The 19,622-nt window shown below is 50.1% G+C and overlaps 1 pseudogene; it reads left to right on the forward strand.

Annotated features, from left to right (window-relative positions):
• The first annotated feature begins 761 nt into the window (after positions 1-761).
• On the forward strand, positions 762-19,495 carry LOC144146189 (high-affinity choline transporter 1 pseudogene; annotated as a pseudogene).
• Positions 19,496-19,622: the final 127 nt, after the last annotated feature.

The following is a 19,622-nucleotide window of genomic DNA, read 5'->3' on the forward strand; positions in this document are numbered from 1 at the left end:
ACGTGCATTCTGACTGGGACCCGACGAAGGACCTAGAGCAGTTTTCAGCTCTAGTCGCGAATCAAACAGCCCAAACAAAGATAAGACGAGTGCCTACCTGTGCACCATGCGCTTGAGCCCACACATACGACGTGCTGGATGTCTTCTCGTGTGCCATGCACGCAAATAAAAAGAGGTGAAGATGCGTGCAAAAAAGGTCTACCTAGCAGAATGAGAAACTGTAACTTGTATTCTCTGGCGAGGCACGCATGCAGGCAACCCTGTGAGTGCGCCGTTACTGGTTACGTCGGGCTCCGCGGGATGGCGCTACTTGTCCGTGCTAAGCAGACAATTTCTGTTGGACGTTCCAAACTCTACCCTACCGAACGCAAAGTAATGCCTCGAGTCCAATGTGAGTGCGATTAATAACATCTCTGTTGACACTGCACTTGAGAATCGGGTCGAAATGGAGCAGATGACGTACGCCGGTGTTGTTTTTTCTGCGGCGTGCGGGCCCAATGGCAGAAGCCGCGCCATGTCCGCGGCGCATTGGTCATGTCCGTGGCCGTTGCCAGTTTTGCCAAGCGAAGAAATTGACAGCTAAACTTTTCAATGAATACCACCTATAGGATCGGAACTTCTTTTTCTAGCATACCGATAGTCGTGGGTATAGACACAAGGGGGACCCACTGTCAGCGCCATTGCAGCATCGCAACATTGCGCCATTCACGCGGCGCGTGGCGCATGCCAGTGCGTGCCTCGAGGCCCGTTCCGGTCGCGCCATGGCGTCGGTGGTGAACATACCGGCCGTGCTGATCATAATCTTCTACTACTTCACCGTCATGTACGTCGGCGTGTGGGGAGGCCGAAAAGTGCACATAGGTGCGCGGGGCTCGCACGAGTCGAGGCGAAAGCAGCACGAGCAGACACACGAAGAATTCCTCCTCAAGGTGTTCGTGGCCAACCGGGACGTGCCCTTGCTCTTGGGAATCGGATCCATGACTGGTGAGCGCCGCTATCGTTTCTTCGTTGGTGTAGTGGCACTGTATAGCTTCGCGAATGAGCGCTGTGCTGCCGCTTTGACCTGAATTAAGCTTACTACCGCGGTGGCTCAGTCGTTGGGCTGCTGAGCCCTAAAACGCGGGTTCGATCCCGGCCGCGGCGGCCATTTTTCTGACGGAGCCAAAAAGAAAACGAAAACGTCCGTATGTCGAGAGCTTGGCGCTCGTGAAAGATACCCAGGGGGCCTTAATTTTTTGGTAGTGTCTCTTATCCCGGCAACCGTGAGAATTACCGCCAGAAATTTCTCACGGCAGTCGCCTCTCCTTGGCTAAGCACGCTACGCGGAGATTCTATGGGATAAATGTTCCCTAAAATCCGTGTTGGCAGCTGCCCCTGCAGCGCTGTGGTATAGTACTGGGTTTTAAACGATAACGCTTAGGCTCGAGTCCGCCATTATGATTTTTTTTAGCTTTCAGAATTTTTCGGTCATCGTGATTTTGTTAATATTTCCTTCTGCTCTGGTTTTTACTATATGAAGAGATCGACGCACAGGACTGCTAGAATGAGTTGAATTACGTTTATTATAGGTTGCGTTCTGTGTCGTTGGGCTGGCTTAGATTAGGTTTGTTGCATTTAGGCTTGATTTGGGTAGGTTATGGCGCGTTCGGTTGGGTTGCGCTAAGTTCGGTGAGGTTGTGTTATGTTAGGTTACGTTGGGACGTAATAATATTCAGCAAATTTTAAGCCAGCCAGCTTTTATGGAAGACTGATTTTATACGCACGACGTCGTGTGGTCTGGCGGAAGCCATTATACGCACGACACGACTGAGGCGCCAACGCGGCAGTTGCTGAAAACTGTAAACGCTACCACAGTCCTGCAATGCTTCTGCAATGCTTCTCTGGTCATGAAACTCCCGGCCAAATTTCGTACGGGGACAAAGGCTACCGCGAGGGGCGCAACCGCAGATCGGAGGGCATCGGGCGGCCGCCGCTGCTCTGTAGCAAGACCGGCAGGCGGGAACGCAGTAGCAGCATGCCCGTTCGCACCAAATTGTTTCGCCACTCACAAAAGGATAAGTCCATTTGAGCGGCCCACGATACGTAAGGCGAGAGCACACTGCTGATAAGGCGGCGAGGGTCCGTTTTATCTCCCCGTTGAATCGGGGTGACGGCGTGCGCCATCTAGCCTATCTTGTAGTTCGAATTTAAATTTAGTCCCTCAACTCGGATTTCTTTTTAATTCTGCCCTGCCGCTACCCCTAGCTGGGATGTTATTTTATCGACTTCCCTGCTTTTTTTCCACCAATACTCTAGCCGCTGCTTAGTAATACCTACTGCTGACCAGTTAATACTTCCATCACTTGCGAAGCCCAGTGCCTCAGGAAGTAGGACTTTCCCCCCAATTCTATAAGGCTGAATCTTTTGGCATCCTATTACTATGTGGTCGATGGTTTCTTTATCCCTGCCACATACAACACATGTCTCATCCTGGGACGAATATTTGCTCATGTAGGTTCGAGTTCTCAAGCAGCCAGCCGGCGCTTCAAAGAGCAACGCACTACCTTTATTGTTGTCATAAAAGTTCTCTTTCCGGATCTCTTTTTTGCTTGCTTTGTAGATTCCCAGCGATCTCTTCTTTTCCATCCTCTCTTTCCACATGAGCGTCTCTGTTTCCTTCACTTGCTTTTTAACTGCCCCCCCCCCCCCCCCCCCTTGTTTATTTGCCGCGGTCAAGGTATATTTAGTCGCCAGCTTTCGCGTCCTCTTCCGCCATTGGGTGTCCACACTTTTAAGGTACATGTACCTGTGCACTCTGGCTGCCCAGTTCTTCTCATCTAAATGTCTAAGCCGCTCCTCAAAACGTATCTTACTTTGCGCTTCCCTCGTCTCAAATGAAGCCCAACCCATATCGCCTTGTACCGCCTCATTTGTAGTCTTACTGGGAGCTCCCAGTGCTAATCTGCCGACTGCCTTTTGGTTAACCTCCAGTCCCGACAGGATATCGGACTTTAAGCATAATACGGCATTAGAGAACGTGAGCGCCGGCACCATTACCACTTTCCAGATGCCTCGCACTACCTCGTACTTATTGTATCCCCAAAGTGCTCTATGTTTCATTACTGCTGCATTTCGTCTCCCTTTCAGTTTGAGGTGTTCTTCATGGGCATTCAGGTAGCCTTTTTCCTTCATTAAGCCAGATCCCCAAGTATTTGTACTTATTTACTAATGGTATGGCTTCCTGTTGAATTCTTATTGGTGCTGTATGAGCTTCCTCGTTGAACACCATGACTCCAGATTTCTGTGGGTTAAAATGTAGGCCTAGGTACGTTGCCTCATCACCACAAATGTCGGCCAGTTTTTGAAGGTCTTCCACATTATCTGCCAGCAACACTATATCGTCCGCGTACATCAATCCCGGAATCCGTTGCTCCACCAACTCTCCATTGCTTCGGTACGACAAGTCAAAGCCTAATCCACTCTCCTCCAATCGTCTTTCCATTCCTCTAATGTACAGTGTGAACAGCAATGGCGAAAGGGGGCACCCCTGTTTTAAACCTCTTCGAATGTACACGGGCTCTGTGCCTGTACGCCCTTCCCATGTAATATGCGTCTTGTTATCCTCATATATTGCCCTTATCAGCCCCACAAATTCGGACCCAATCCCCTCTTCTTCCAGTATATGCCACAGCAATCCCCTATCTACGTTGTCATAGGCTCCCTTTATGTCCAGAAACAGTAGCCATGTTGGTCTGCCCTGTGCTGCCGAAATTTCGATGGTCTGGGTTATTACGAAAATATTGTCTTCTAAGCGTCGACCCGGCCTAAATCCATTTTGCAGTTCCCCTAAAATACCGTTACTTACCACCCACTTCAACAACTCGACTTTGATGGCTTGTATAGCTAATCTATAGAGCACTGACGTGACTGTAATCGGCCTGTACGAGCTCGCCTTGTCCTTCTCTCCCTTGCCTTTATAAATCAAACTCATTCTGCTTTCGCGCCATTGCGTGGGAATCCTCTCGGATTTTATAGCGCCCTCGATGGCTCTATACAAGTGCGTCTTTCCCGCTGGTCCCAAATGGTTGATAATCTCTATTGGGATACCATCCGGTCCTGTTGCCGTGCTTTTGGAAACACTGTGTTCTGCCTTTTTCCAATCCAAAAATTCAATATTAAATTTTTTATCTGTCGCTCTTTGTCACCCGTTTCCTTAAATTAGGGTGCACTGTCGGAAGATATGGGGAGTCGACTCCAGAAAGCCAACAAACCCCACCGAATCCACAGGGTACAGGTGACAAAGGGAGTGGCCGTCTGATGTGCGGCTTTCGCCGACCAGAGCGGCAAGAATGAGCAAGAGCCTTGAACGGAAAACGGCACAAAGACTTATATTTAAACAGGCAAGTTACAAACACAAGCACGAGATAGCGGATCGATAATGACAGACAACTTAGATGGAATTCAAATACAAGAAACAGTCCAATTCGACAAAATTATACAAACAGGAGCGTTAACAAATGAAGATTACGAATCGGAGCAGTTAACTAAAAAGAAACGAACAGTTCGATGCATATGAGAGACAGAGTCCCAGCATATTCACCGACCGGGCCGGACGATGCACCGCTGTCGGAGGCGAGTCGGCTACCTGGGAAGCGTGGCTTCGCTGTAGGCCAGGCCGTCCGAGACGATCACGGTCATTCGAGGCCCGGGAGCACGTTGGAGTCCTCCAGGGCGCGGGTCGCCGATGGTGTGATGTACAAACTGGCAGGTGCAGTTGTCAATCACGACGTCCAAACGTAGCTGGTGGGTTTAGGTGCGGCTTCTCTTTTTATAGGCGCGCTGGCGCGCCGGCGCGGAGAGGGAGAGCACAACACACCACGCGCCCGCCGCCGTCAGCGAATAACTTCACTCTTCTCCCTTCTAGAATCTTCGACGCTCTTTAGAGCTGGCAAGGCCACGCGCACCTCCTCGAAAGTACTGGAAGCTTCGACGAAACTGGAGCGACGGAGGTTTTATTTTTGTTGTTTTCTCGCCGGCGAGCCGGCGGGTGATCGCGTTACTGTCGCTTCGTTCGAGAAAGTTCCAGCCCTTTCTCGGGCCGAATAGAACCCAACTGGATGAATCGGACGACTGAAGAAGAGTTAGGCGCTGTACAATAAAATGAAAAAATTATACGATACTTTTAGACGTCGTACGCTCGAGTTTGTGACACTCTTCTATTGGCCACATGTGTCCGGGTAGCCGATATCTCGCGTGTTTGGCCGAAAGTATTTGCTATGACTCCATATAAGTATTTTAATGCGCTGTCCCCCAGGACAACGTTACCGTCCCCGTCCTGTATCTGAGTCTGCACCTTTTTAGTCGTCGTTCCCAATGCTTTTAAATGATTCCAGAATTTTTGGGGGGTGCTCTTATCCTTCTTACGTATACCTGATACCCATTTCTCACTCGCAGTTTTAATCTTTGCTTGTACTAGTTTTTGCACCTCAAATTTCTTTTCTCGGTACTGGCTCCACCGTAACTGCACCTCTTCCTCCTGATATTCCATTTGTTTTGCCTTTCTGTGCAATCTAGAAGCCCGTTGTCACTCTTCAATAGCCAGTTTAATTTCCTTGTCCCACCAGCTTCGAGGTTTCCTTTTACCCCTCCATCGGTTTTGTTTCCGTACTTTGTATATTTCCTTCTGTATACAACTCACAACCTCGTCATATTCCCACACCTTCGTTGGCTGGGCCTCTAATTCTCTTTCGATGCTATTGACAATGTCTGCTATCTGCTTTTCGCTCAATTTCGGGAGCCCAACCTCCGGTGTTTCCTGCCTAGCCCCTCCACTGTCAAATTTCAGGATTATACGCCTGTGGTCGCTACCCAGGCTGTTTTCTCCTTCTTCATCTATCGTCATTTGGTTCAACCGCTCGTACGTGTGCTCTGAGACCAGGCCGTAGTCTATGCAAGACTGTCTATTGCCGCTTTGCCACGTTATCTGCCCGTCGCATTTATGCTCCCGGTTAACTATTACCAGTTGCTGTTCTTCACACATATCTAGAACCATTGCGCCGTTATAGTCCGTATATCCATCTAGATCCTCAATGTGGGCATTTAAGTCGCCTACTAATATCACCTCGCCGGATTCTTTAAATTTCTTTATGTCCTTCCTGAGGCAGTCCACCCACTCTTTATTTTGTTCTCTGGCGTCATTCCCTGTCCACAGATAGGCCACTCCCAACCGTGTCTTTTTTCCACCCACCGTTCCACAAACCCATAAGTGCTCCTTACAGCCCTGATTCTCCCTTTGCCAATTCCCTCCTCGCCTAATCAACATGCCCACGCCCCCACCTTTCCTCTCTCCCGCTGCCCTGTTGCACCCCACCCATACGTAGTCATCCATCACTGGTGGCTCCTCCATATCTCTCAGGTGGGTTTCAGTCAGGGCGTACACGTCAATTTCTTCTTTCTCGAGTTGAGTTTGTATCTCAATCCATTTTTCCTGCTTGCGGCCGCCTTGCATGTTTATATAACTAATTTTAGTTCCACGGTTTATTTTCCTTTTCTTTGCTTTACGTTTCCGCCGCCGCGCATCAGTGCCCCCTCCTTCCTGTCTTTCGCTACCACCTCCACTCAGTCCGCCTTCTTCTTGAACGTTCGGGGCCCCCCTAAAAAAGCCACTGCGCGGGCTGCCAGTCGGTGCCCTCCGACTGGCAGCTCTCCGATCAACACCAGCGCCGCGGCGCGCCAGCGTACGAAGCTCTCCCATAGCGTGATGGCGAAGTTTCATGAGCAGAAAGGCATTGAAGGACTCTGGCGCTACTCATCATACGGGTTGGCGGGTTACCCAAGCCCCTTGGCGGCTTCGACTGAGGCAGCATGGCATTCGAAGTTGAGGCACGATTTAGTTGCTTTAGCGATTTCGATCGCGCCTTTAGAGAATTTCAGCTCCGGAACAACGCCTTTTTCGTAGTGAAAGCTACAAAAAGAGTGGACGTCGTCAATTCGCGGCTAAGTGTACGACTTGAACGACTGCAAAAGAAACTGAAGTACAAAAACGCGACAACAGACTCGGACATTACGATAACAGACTCGGACATCGCCGTGAGTGTTAATTAAAGCGCCCTTATATTTCCGGAACGATCGGTGCAGTTTGTTGTTGAGTGTAGCGGTTGCTCGCATGACTGTTATGTTACACGCTGATACGTCTACGCATGCCGTTTTGTTTTATTGTCCGGAATAAACTGGTTCTTTCTGTTTTTTGCGTGTCGGCGTCATTTCGTCGAGGGGGGTCAGGCTCGCGAACCGTTCGCACATGAAGGAAGTTCCTTCACGACGAATGCACAAACCAAGCAGTTCTTGGAACGTTCAGTGCACATTTGGTTTCTAACTTTTAGTGTACGTAAATGGCTAATGCCCAGAGCAAGCATGAAAGCTGTTATCATTGCTCAACACATGTGGATGTGCTTCAAATAAATGTCGTGGGTATTCATTTCGAAATGGTGAAAATTGGCTTGCATGTGGCCACTGAACTCCGTTTAATAAAATAAAATAGGGGTGCATCTGACTTCGTTTTTTTAAATAAATTGTTGCAGTTGAACTTGAACCTGTAACTTTCTTAACGCGCACGAGTAGAACAATTTGCCGCCCCGTTTAGGCTGTCGGTCAACGTAATTCTCCATTTACGTGTTAATTCTAAATATAGGACAGGTGCTTCCATTCCACAGTATTAATTCGGAGGCTGAATAAGAGCACCGCCATCCGTTGTGGGTTCGATGCTATCGCAACCCGAGCGCTTCTGAACTGATTGTAAGCAGAGATAAGAAATACGTGAAAATTATAACCTAGGTTATTTTTAGGGAGTTGAACGTTATTTAAGAAAATTTCCCATCGGTAATTGGGAATATGGTCGGCGTGTCAAGAGCATGTTAATTAAGTCGCATAGCTGCAATCGTAGGTGAAATAAATGCATTATCCGGTTCTATGTCTTTCTTTGCATCCATAACATCAGCTGTGCTTTTTTTTATTGCGATACGGAGCGCGAAGGCTAAACGATAACCCATTTCGAGGAGCGCTGTACGGCTGTCATTTGAACCATCGGCTTCGCGACCTGTAGTATGGTGCCCGTGGTGTGACGGAAAAGGGCGATAGAGCCGCTTGGAAATTCGGCAAAACGCTCTATCAGGGCGATTGGGACGGGCGGAGCAACAGCGCGGCGCCGGTTGCTTTGACTGCCGCGTAGGCGCTTCATTCGCGTCGTGCGTATAGTGGCTTCCGCCAGACTTTACGACGTCGTGCGTATAAAGTCAGTCTTTATGGAAACCGCCGTGAAAATTTTCCGGAGGTAATTCTGACGGCTGCCGTGAGATTAGACGCTGCCTAATTTCTTAGCCCTCCACTACGGCGCGCCCGGAGTCCGGGTGTGGCCTCGGGGCGTAAAACCCCAAAAATATGACCTTTTTTCAGTTTGAGGGAAACGAAGCTACGTGTACGGGGAGTGCGCTCGGTTACTTTGGTGCGTATGTCGGTGCCAACGGCGTTGGTGTAGCTGTCTTTGTTGTGTTGTGTAATGTAGTTATGTTCATGCCACCAGGTGGCGCACAATGCTAAGGTGGCCAATTTCCAGCATCATCATCAGCAACCGCAAGCCCGGTTATAAATATCGTGTAACAAGAAGAAAGGCACCTTTTCCGTGGGTACGAGGTAGCGTCTGCGTCTCTCTGCCACGTATGGTGCGCGGCGGATACAACATAATGGCGACGAGGTAACCCTTCTCGGCTGCGGGCGGAACGCCACGTCACTACTGAAGTACGGCATACTGCAATCTTCTTCAATGGCACTGACGCCGCCGCCGCCGTTTCTACCGACACCGGGAAAGCCCGCCATACCGTGGACGCAATGGCGTCGGCTGTTCGAGAACTACCTCGTAGCGTCGGCAAGCGACGCGTACCTGCCAGCACGCCGCAAGGCGCTTCTTCTACATTGCCTGGGGGTCGAGGGTCAACGAATCTACTACACGCTACCAGAGAAGCAACCTACGGAGGACGAAGACGAATTGAAGACTGCTCTGCAGACGCTCGAGGCCTACTACGCAGCAAGTACTAACGTTGTCATTGAACGCCAGCGGTTTGGTCAACGCGTTCAGTTGCCGGGTGAGACCGCGGACATGTTCGTTTCTTCGCTGCGAGAACTTTCACTTTCCTGCGCCTTTAATGACAGGGCCGACGAGTTCATACGCGACCAACTTGTCGCCAAGACGAGCAACACCGTACTTCGGGAGCGGCTACTTTTGGAAGGCTCCTCATTGACGTTGGACAGGGCCTTCACAATTGCTCGGAGTATCGAAGACGCTGCAAAATATTCCAAGGAGTTGTCATCAGCTAGCCCTGCAGGGTACGTGCAAAAAGTGGATAAGCGTTTGGCGCCAGGGCCAGCCGAACGTGCCTCGTCGGAACAAAATAGTAGGACTTGCTTTCGCGGCGGCTCTGCGAAACACTTAGCCAATTCGAGTATTTCCCAAGCAAGGAACAAGACATGCAACAACTGTGGCAAGGTAGGCCATTTCAAGAGAGTCTGTCGTAGCGAGAAGCTTAGCAAGAAGTCACTCGCTGTTCAAGAAGTCCAGCACCGCGATCCAACAGCTCTTAGCGTACTGCAACTTAACGGGGAACAGAGCACCGGAGTGCGCATACAAGTACAGGTTCAAGAAACTCTCGCTGATTTCCTCGTGGACACGGGTTCTGCAGTTTCAATTCTTGCTGCTGACACGTACAGCAAACTGAGGCCACCACCACTACTCCAGCCAACATAGGCGACGTTGCTCGATTTTTCACGCAAAAAAATCAACATTCAAGGATGCTTCGCTCTCCAGTCCGGTATCGGAACCGGCATGCTCAACTCCTTTTCTACGTAGTACCACAAGGCACAAATTTCCTGGGAATCGACGCCATCAACACACTGCAACTACAGATAAATGGTACGTCACTGAGCTGCTTCCACACTTCTTGTAAACCGGAAGAGCTCTTTCCTGACCTGTTATACAACTACAAAATAGAATACAAGAAGGGCACTGAAAACACTGTGGCAGATGCCCATTCCCGGTTACCGCAGGAGAAGTATGGAGCCCGTCCGGAGCCGGAAGATGCTGTTTGCTTTATTTCTTCATGCTTAACTCACGAGGAATTCGTAACTGCAACTGCGCAGGATTCCGTACTTTGCCAAGTGATGCAGTGGACAACGTCCAGGTGGCCATCAGCCAAGACGCTGCCTCCAGAAGCAATGCCTTTGTGCAGGGTACGGGACGAACTGTCAGTGATGAATGACCTGCTGCTCCGAGGGGAACAGTTCATGGTACCTTCTTCGTTGGTGAGTAGACTTCTGGATATCGCCCATGAATTACACCCAGGCATCACGCGTACAAAGCAACGAGTCCGAGAAAAATACTGGTGGCCTGGCATGAACAAGCACGTCGAACAGCTGATCAAGTCTTGTGCCGTTTGTCAGTCTGTTGACAAATCAGCAAAGCCAGTTGTGCCGCTAATGCAGCCGGTACCATTTCCTTCAGCACCGTGGGAGAAGATAGGCATCGACATCGTTGGTCCTTTCGCAAGGGCTCCTCAGGACTGTCGTTTTGCCATTACTTCAGTAGACTACTTCAGCAAGTGGCCAGAAGTAGGGTTCACCTCCAACGTCACTTCAGCGACGACCATGTCTTTTTTGCGGAGTATATTTAGCCGTGAAGGCTATCCGAAGGAGATAGTGAGTGACCATGGGCCACAATTTACATCCGTCGAGTTTGAAGAATTCTTACGCAATAGAGGTATCCACCACACATTCTCGGCAGTCTATCATCCACAGTCAAATGGACAAGTGGAACGGTTTAATCGTGTGTTAAAGGACTACGTTCAGGTGTGTATGGAGGAACACCGCCCACTGAAGGAGGCTGTCAGAGAGTACCTTGGGATCTACCGCTGCATCCCGCATGCAACTACGGGTCAGAAACCTGCTGTTCTCCTACACGGCCGTCACCCAAGGACCAGACTCGATCTCACTGCAGGACCGACTGGAAATGTTCCTGAGGTCGGAGGCATGGAGCTTCAAGCCGTCAAGCAAAGGGTAACTCGGAAACAGCTTGCAAGCACTATACGGATCGTCGTCGTGCAGCCAAACATTCGTCATTGAGCGCAGGACAAGCAGTTCGGATTAAGCTACCCGGACATGTGCCAAAGGGTTCCCCATCGTATTCACCTCCTTTCACCGTGGTTCGGCGCCAACATGAGGACACGTACGAGCTGAGCGACGGTCGCGTTTGGAATCGTGAGCGGCTGATTCCATACACTGCAGCCTGGAATCCTTCGACAGAGGCAACCTGCGTTTCCCCTGGGACTCCCGGCTCCACCGCAGCACAGCCCCCGAGTGCCCAGATGTTCCAGCCACTTACTACCCCGACCAGCACCGACAGAACGGCAGTTCCAACTTCAACTGCAAGTACTGGTGTGCCGAGTGTTGATGTCACGGACATGAGTGTACCAAGGAACGTGTCGGGAGGGACTGAGACAAGTGCTGAAAGTGAGGCTCCACGGCGATCCACCAGAGATCGACGCAAGCCTGCGTGGCTGGCTGAATATGACTTATGAGACAATGCAGTGACTGTGCAAGCCCCTTTTTGGGAGGAGGGGATGTTGTGTTGTGCGACGGTGTGCTGCCCCTTTTTGGGAGGAGGGGATGTTGTGTTGTGTAATGTAGTTATGTTCATGCCACCAGGTGGCGCACAATGCTAAGGTGGCCAATTTCCAGCATCATCATCAGCAACCGCAAGCCCGGTTATGAATATCGTGTAACAAGAAGAAAGGCTCCTTTTCCGTGGGTACGAGGTAGCGTCTGCGTCTCTCTGCCACGTATGGTGCGCGGCGGATACAACAGTCTTCATAATCGCTTGTGCACTCGCTGCAGACTGAATAATGCTGAAATTTGCTGTACACCATTCGCCGAGTGCATGTATATGTGTAAGACAGCAGCTTTTCTCAGGTTCAAGTTGAACCCTAAATAATTTGTACCCAGTGGGGCTTGTCAATTATCATCTTGGACTCACCGCGGATTCCATGAGAAGCAATCCGGCATTCGTTTTCACGTATATTTCTAATGCGTGGGGAGTCCTCGATAATCCGCGCATCACCCGCGGCGAGTCAGAGAATGTAGATAGTCTACGATGAGCTGCTGTACCAGAACCTCGAACCTGATAACCGTATGGCGCAGATGAGGCTTGCAGTAGTTACGCAGTGCGTTGCCTCCGATATTCTTTCAATGTAGACTGACATTTAAGAATACATACAGAGGTAAAATGGGCCCGCAAATGCCTACAGGTGGGCCTGTGCGGCGTCGCACGGAAGCAACGGCCTTCCCTTCTGTAAAAATCACGCATTGACAGTGATAACTGAAGAGGGAGGTAAAAAAAGACAAGCAAACAAAAAAAGAAAAACATAAAACAGAGGAAAAAAAGGAAAGCAAGAAATAACAAACTAAAGACGAAGACAAGCAGACAAACAAAAATACAATACTATCAACATGGGTTCTCGCTACAAGAGTGGCATTTTCTTCATCGCCAAGAAGCAATTAGAGAAAGAAATAAAAAACTGCCACCGCACACGCATACATACTTCAGCATATTTCTAATGCTAGAATAGCAGCATGCAAGTGTTTCCACGTAGTTGAAGAGAACAATTCGTCAGACAATTCGTTGAAGATAGCAGGTACATAATATGGCCTTGCATCCATTCCGCAATGGGTACGGGCCCTTGACGTCATATAGCGAGGTATGTGCCGCAGAGGTATAGGTTTAACATTGGGAGTTCGGTAATCCTCTTAAAAAAGGCGCGGAATTTTCTCCCCCCCTACCCCCTTCAAGGTGGACTTAAAGGAATGCAAATGGCGAAGGGAATTGACGAATTACGGGGTACTCCACTGCAAGTATCGCAGCTGGCTGCCACAGTAGAGGCAGTTCCGAGAGCTTTTATAAAAGATGCGCGCTCTCGAAACCTATCGCTCTAAAGTCTTCTTGGAAATGCAAAGCCGCAAGCATTCAAGGAATGTAATTCGGAGTGTAACAGGAGTCGGGTTCATAGGTTAGTCTTCGTTCTTTGCTAGCAAGTGCTCCGGTCGTACTCATCTTCCCTCGCTTCGCTCTATCCTGTCTTTGGGGTCACGGGCGTTCCGTGTTTCTACACAAGACCTCACCTTATTCGATCGCGAAGGCGGCAAGCCCATTGCCTGCGTCAGCTTTGAAGGCTTCACATAGGGCAATCGTGCGTAAACGGAAAACTCAGGTGGTGTGGACGCATGTGGTCGTGTGTCCTTGCATGTAGATCGTGCGAAATAATTACCGTTCCCTCTTCCATGCGTGCAACACGTGGCGCATCAAGCTTTTGTCTTATGTATGCCTTCTAGAACGTTACGCTCAGTGCTACTGCTTCCGCAATAGAACGATATAAAGTTAAAATGACGTTTTATTTCTTGAACACGCGCGGGGATAACCACGGAATGTGCGAAAGTAGCGTGGATTCGTGCTCTTAAAGCATTGTCGAATACCCAGTTGCTGTTACGAGCTACTCTGCTCTTGCAAGCTTCATAGCGCACGCAGTGTCAGAGTACGGGCACGAGTTTATTGTGGTCGACCATATTGTGGTCGCGCTTAATTGTTTGGGGTATGGAAGCAATGAATTGTTTATTAATTTATTCAATCAATCAATTAGTCTTTAAGTTTTGTTCACCCAATTAATTGATCGCTTAATCGATTCACTGAAGGGTTAGTCTATTAATTGACTGTTAGAGGTTTATTTAATCTTTTACTTGGTTAATTAATTGATTCCTTGAGGTATGTCAGCCACGCGCGCTGCAGCAGCGTACGTTCCTACTTTGTATAAAGTGCTGTTCAATAAACCACGTCGAGTAGGTGCTCCTCTGTGGGCATAGGCACCACTTTGATAGGGCAGCAGCCGTTGTCGGGTATACGCCGGAGCTTCGGTACAACGATTCGTTTCGAGGTCTTGCAATGCCTCCGAGTCTCGGGTGTACCTGTGCTGCGCAAGCACGAAACGAGAACATACCGGTGGTAAGCACGGGCGAAAGCACCTCGGCGTGTGTGCGTTGCTCTGCGCCCTGATGATGACAATTTTGCGACCCTCCCTGAAGGGAGAGATCCCCGAGTGGGATTGCATGCAGCAAAAGCAGTAAAGATCCAACGTCTTTTACCCTAGCGACCTGGGTCGGAGGCGGCTACCTGAACGGCACCGCAGAGGCGGTCTACAAATGGGGCATCGTCAACTGCCACGCTCCGATTGGCTACGCCCTGAGCCTCGTTCTGGGTGAGTGCTTCGCTTATAAGGTACAATGTGGTGCACGCGCTAGACGTGTCTTGCGTCCACTTACGTATATTATGAGACGATCTCTCCGTAAACTTGCACAGAACCTCAAAAACAGCGAAGCTGCATATAACTCCGGTTCCGCGCCTTTCTCTTCCGCGTCAGCGGTTCTTCATCAACAAAACCGCCGCCCTCTGTTTGTTCGTGCTCCTATCACGTGCGTGGTTAGCCTCGATCCTTCGGCTCCCCGGATGTGGCGGTATAGACTTTCAGCTTGGAGCACAGTCCCGAGCCTCCACGTGTCCATGAAGCGAGAGGTGCTCTATAGCGCGAGGCGTGCGTGTGTGCGCGTTTGTTTGCGCTCTTGCTTGCTCGCGCAAGGCGGCTGCTGCCGAAGGAAGCGCCCACCAGTGCTAGAGCATTTACTCTGCCAGCCGAGCGCACAACAACGGCGCCGCGCCGTCGGCGTTGTCGTCGACGCTAATTTTCAAAGCAGTACTGCCCCCGCGCTACAGTTTGGGCTTTCCAACTCCAGCAGTAGGAAAAAAATTATCGTGGCCCTGACGTAGGAAAAAACGTCGCCGTCATGATAGCACAGGCTGCGGCCAAATAGTTATTTTATCTGTCGTTTCACGGAGTTTTTACCTTTGTTAGGAGTCCTTTATCAGCTCAGCTTTGCTGGTACCCCACAGGCACAGAGCGGGATGGCTGATGGTTCTTTCCCTTTTCCATCGGCCCTGGACCGGTCTGTCTGTCACGATTACGGCACGCCGAGTGGGCAGTAAACATAATGCAGCAGGGCTTGGAAGGGGGTAGTTGGTTTTTAATTGCGCTCATTGCTGGCGCTAAGCACACGGTTACACACATGTCGGCTGAAGTGCCTCAGTAGAATGATATTAACTTCGTCTGTGCCGAGCTTAGCGCCGGCAATGTAGCATCTGCATGAGACGATCGTGGGAGAGGAAAACGCTCGTCCTTAAGAGCGCCGTGTCTGTGGCGTACGCTGCGTTGAGAATAGAAGAGAATCAGCACGTTTCCAACATGTAAGTCATGTTGCATAGCAAACAGGGGTTTTATAAACCCAGTGCATACGCCAGCACCATCACAAAAAAGGGGAAAGGAGGTGAGGAGAGTGCATTGCTTGCAATGAGTCCGGAGTAGACGAGGACACGGAAGGAGTTTAGAGCAGAAGCGTAACAAATTCAATACCCGGGGGCACCATCTTTCGAACGCGAGTACATTGTCTCGTAAATGCGATAAAAAAGAATCTACACAGGCCGTGTAATAGTTATGAACGCATGTGAAGACTGGCTATTAGGCGCGAAGTTGAGGAACGTTGGTGAGTGACTGGCGGCCATGAAACAGCATCGGAAGATGGCCGTTCCGTTAGCAGGTGCTCACAAGCGCGCTTGATAAAGCATTTATTTAGGACGTGCTTCGTTCGGTCTTGTACACTGCGGTTTAGGTTGGAAGTGTCTGCGGTGTTGAGCGTCCCAAGGTTCCGCTGCTCTTTTGGCGCTGAACGACGCCGAGTGTCCGCGTAAAACTCGGTGTTCAAACGGCGACAATCGACATAAGGAAGGCAGAAAGCTTCACTTTTACTTCGACCTTGCACCAGCGCAAAAAATTAGCAGTGGATTATCTCGGATAAGAATGGGATAAGAATGGATAAGAATGATAAGAATGGGGTGGAGTGCATTAGGCAGGCATTCTCAGATAATGAATAGCAGCCTACCATTGTCTGTTAAGAAGAAAGTGTATGACAGCTGAATCTTACCGGTACTCACCCATGGGGCAGAAACTTGGGGCTCACTAAGAGGCTTCAACTTAAATTGAGGGCGACTCAGCGCAACGGAACGGAAGATGATAGGTGTAACATTAAGGGACAAGAAGAGAGCAGAGTGGGTCAGAGAAGAAACGCGTGTTAAGGACATATTAGTAGAAATTAAGAAGAAATGGACGTGGGCAGGACATGTAATGCGAAGGCAAGATAACCGTTGGTCATTGATTGATTGATTGTAGGTGTTTAACGCGCCGACGCAACGCAGGCGATGAGGCGCGCCGTAGTGGAGGGCTCCGGATTAATTTTGACCACCTGGGGATCTTTAGCGTGCGCCGAAATCTCGTACTCACGGGCGTTTTTGCTTTTTGCTTCCATCAGAGAAGCGGCCGCCGCGGCCGAGAATCGAACCCGCGACCTCGTGCTCAGCAGCGCAACGCCTCGTTGGTCATTGAGGGTAACAGAGTGGATCCCTAGAGATGGCAAGCGTTGCAGGGGGCGGCAGAAAGTTAGATGGGCAGATGAGATCAAGAAGTTTGCGGGGATAAATTGGTCGCAGTTATCACAGGACCGGGGTAATTGGAGAATAATGGGAGGCCTTTGCCCTGCAGTGGGCGTAGATAGGTTGGTGATGATCTCGGCTATGCCAGGATATACGTAGCGTGAGCTAAGGTTCAGCTGGTTATTCTTAGCTTTCCTGGTTGTCTATAGGATCAGCTTATTATGCTTACTGGTGCTAAAACGATTTCCAATCTAATCCAATCCAATCTAGTCGCGGTGGCGGCGGCGGCTCCGGCTCGCCAGCTGTGCGCCGTGAGACGTCACTGCTCCTCGCGCATGCGCAGCACGGCTCTCCAGGAGCCACGCGAAACTGCTCAACCTCGGCCAGTGTAGCTCACGCTGCAAAAGGAAGACGAAGGACGAGGAGAGCAGACGAGGTGATCGGTAGCGTTTGTCCCCTCTGTTGTTCTCATGCTTCGTCTTCCCTTTTGCACTGTTACCGTGTCGAAGATAAGCAAACACAACTAGCCCACATTTCTTCCTTAGATTTGGTTTCATGCGCTTCTACACCGCTTTAAACGTTAACCTGTGTAATATTGGAAAATTTTAAACTTTGCTCACAACGTGTGGCTGGCGTAACCCGGCTGTAAAGAAATGCAGCCACTGGAAGGAAATCGGCGACTTTCGCCTACTCGTTTATTTTAACACTCTCGCATTAAACTGAACAGTTTCGGCGCGTTAAACCCCATAATCAAACCAATCAATGGTTCTTTATGTTCAGGCGGAGGCATTGAAGTACTAACGGATTGCTAGTTTCAACATTTTGAAGATTAAATGCGAAAACATGTGATTTTTGAGCTATACGAAAGCACGGTGCCATCTGGCGTACTTGCTAGAGGCGGGACACACGGGCAGGAAATAGACTTTAGTTTCACGTAAGTAAAAGCTCCACGTACGTAGAACTTTCAGGGGCGACCAGTGAGCATTCTCAGAACGCGAATGGCCTACGGGAGGTTCATAGACGTACGTGAGATTTGAATTTTTACGTTGCGGTGTTCACGTTGCTTCCATGCGTAGAGTTGACCAACATGGCGGCGCCCTGCCCTCCCGCTTCGCAGGGAAAACAGCTTCGTCGTTAATTCCTCGGTGCAATGTCAGGTTCCAATCTGTTGATTTTGCCTTCAATTTGCCCATTCTTACCTAAGTTTAAATCAACAAATAGCTTTTGTTTTTCAGATAAGAGTGGTTTTTCAGCTGTTATGCCTGACGAAGTAACGTTTGTCGTCGTCATAGCAACGGGCTCACGAGTTCACGAGTGGCTACAGCAGTATCTGTGCCTGTTAGTAGATGGCGGTACTAGTAACGCGCGGCTAGAATTCCTGTATATCGCGTAGCGCAAGGGTTCCGCGTCTGATTGCCACATGCCACGGGTTCCAGTTCGACAGAAAAGCCCGCTTTGGGTGCTGCGCAAGAGACCCCGTATTCAGTCAGGTCTGCTCAACTGAGCATCGGTGGTTGAGGAATCGACGGCAGCGGCGGCTGCTCGAATGATAAGCAGCCGACCAGCCGACTATAGTGCGCCAGTTTTTGTCTGCGCCGCTCCTCGCCACTTATCCTTGGTGGCCCGGCGGCAGCTCCTACATGCGATACGGGTGGTTTTCCCGCACGATCTGGAACTCAAGATGGCGGATGGACGTGCAACTCGACGCCCCTAGGGGAGCTACATACAGGAACTCTACGCGCGGCTATGGGCGGAGAGCGCGTGCATCCGTACGCCCTACACGCGGATTGCGTGGCGTACGTTTAACTGTTTCAAACTACATGCGCGTGGGCCACGTATACTTTTCACGTTTGCGTATGTGACCTATGCACGGGCGTGGAACTAAAGTAATATCACCACTCCGCCCCCAAACTTACGTACGCTTTTTGTATGACGTCATGCCATCTTGTGATGCAATCTTATGACATCACACCTCTTGTATGACGTCGCCTGTCAGAAAAACTGCAAGCTACCAACGTCTTATCGCCTAGCGGCAATTACCTTGCGGGAACTGTTCAAAATTTTTTATAAGTATAGTGTAGCATTACAAATGTGGTTTCGTCGTATACCGGTTCGAAAGCGGGACGCTTAAAATGTGGCCGTTTAGGAACCACTTCCTCTGCAACGGACACTTCCGTTCTCGCTGAACAAAGCTTTGGTGAGTTATGGACAGCCAAATCTTTCGAACGAAGCGAAGTCAGATGTTTTATGGCCTCTATGATGTACGCCGCTTCAAAGTATCCCGTAGCCTTCAACTGCGCCGCCATTTGGCGCCCGTTGTTTCTCTTGTGGCCCACCGCACCGGCTCCGTGGGTAAGCCCTTGTGCTGCTGAGCCCAAGGACGTGGGTTCAATCCCGGTCGTTGTGGCCGTTTTTCTGATGGAGGCGAAAGGAGAAAACGCCCGTGTGTCTAAATTTCGGCGCACATTGAAGATATGCAGGTGGTCGAAATATAATACGGAGTCCACTACGCGGCGCGGCTCATAGGTCAGCTAGGTGTATCATCCGCGCGTAAAACCTCCAAAATTGGTATTTTTGTTTCTGTAGGATAGGCGAAATCGCAAATCTGTGGTTGTGCCACGTGTACGGTGCTGAGAGTGGACTCCGGTCGCCGCGGCATTCGCAGGGGGTCACTTCTTCGCCGAGAAGATGCGGAACACGGGTTCGCTGACCATGCTGGACCCGCTGCAGGCGTACTACGGAATGTGGACGGGGTTACTCTTCAGCCTTCCTGCCGTGATGGGCGAGTTGTGCTGGACTGCCGCCATATTGGGCGCGCTAGGCAAGTGTTTCGAGTGCAATTCGCAGTCGCACTATAGCGGGTATGAGCTCATGGCTTGTGTGAACACGTGAAAATAGGGACGTAGAAAAACACGAAAACTGGCGGCATAACTAACAAGGGAGAATATTTTTTGATGAAAAGGTTCTCGTTCAACAATGCCTTTTTAACACAAAAGTGTTTTATTTCGGGATACACTAC

This window comes from Haemaphysalis longicornis, unplaced genomic scaffold (genome assembly GCF_048455015.1).
Source record: "Haemaphysalis longicornis isolate Haplotype H1 unplaced genomic scaffold, Haemaphysalis longicornis Haplotype H1 scaffold_7, whole genome shotgun sequence".
In the NCBI taxonomy this organism is placed as follows: domain Eukaryota; kingdom Metazoa; phylum Arthropoda; class Arachnida; order Ixodida; family Ixodidae; genus Haemaphysalis; species Haemaphysalis longicornis.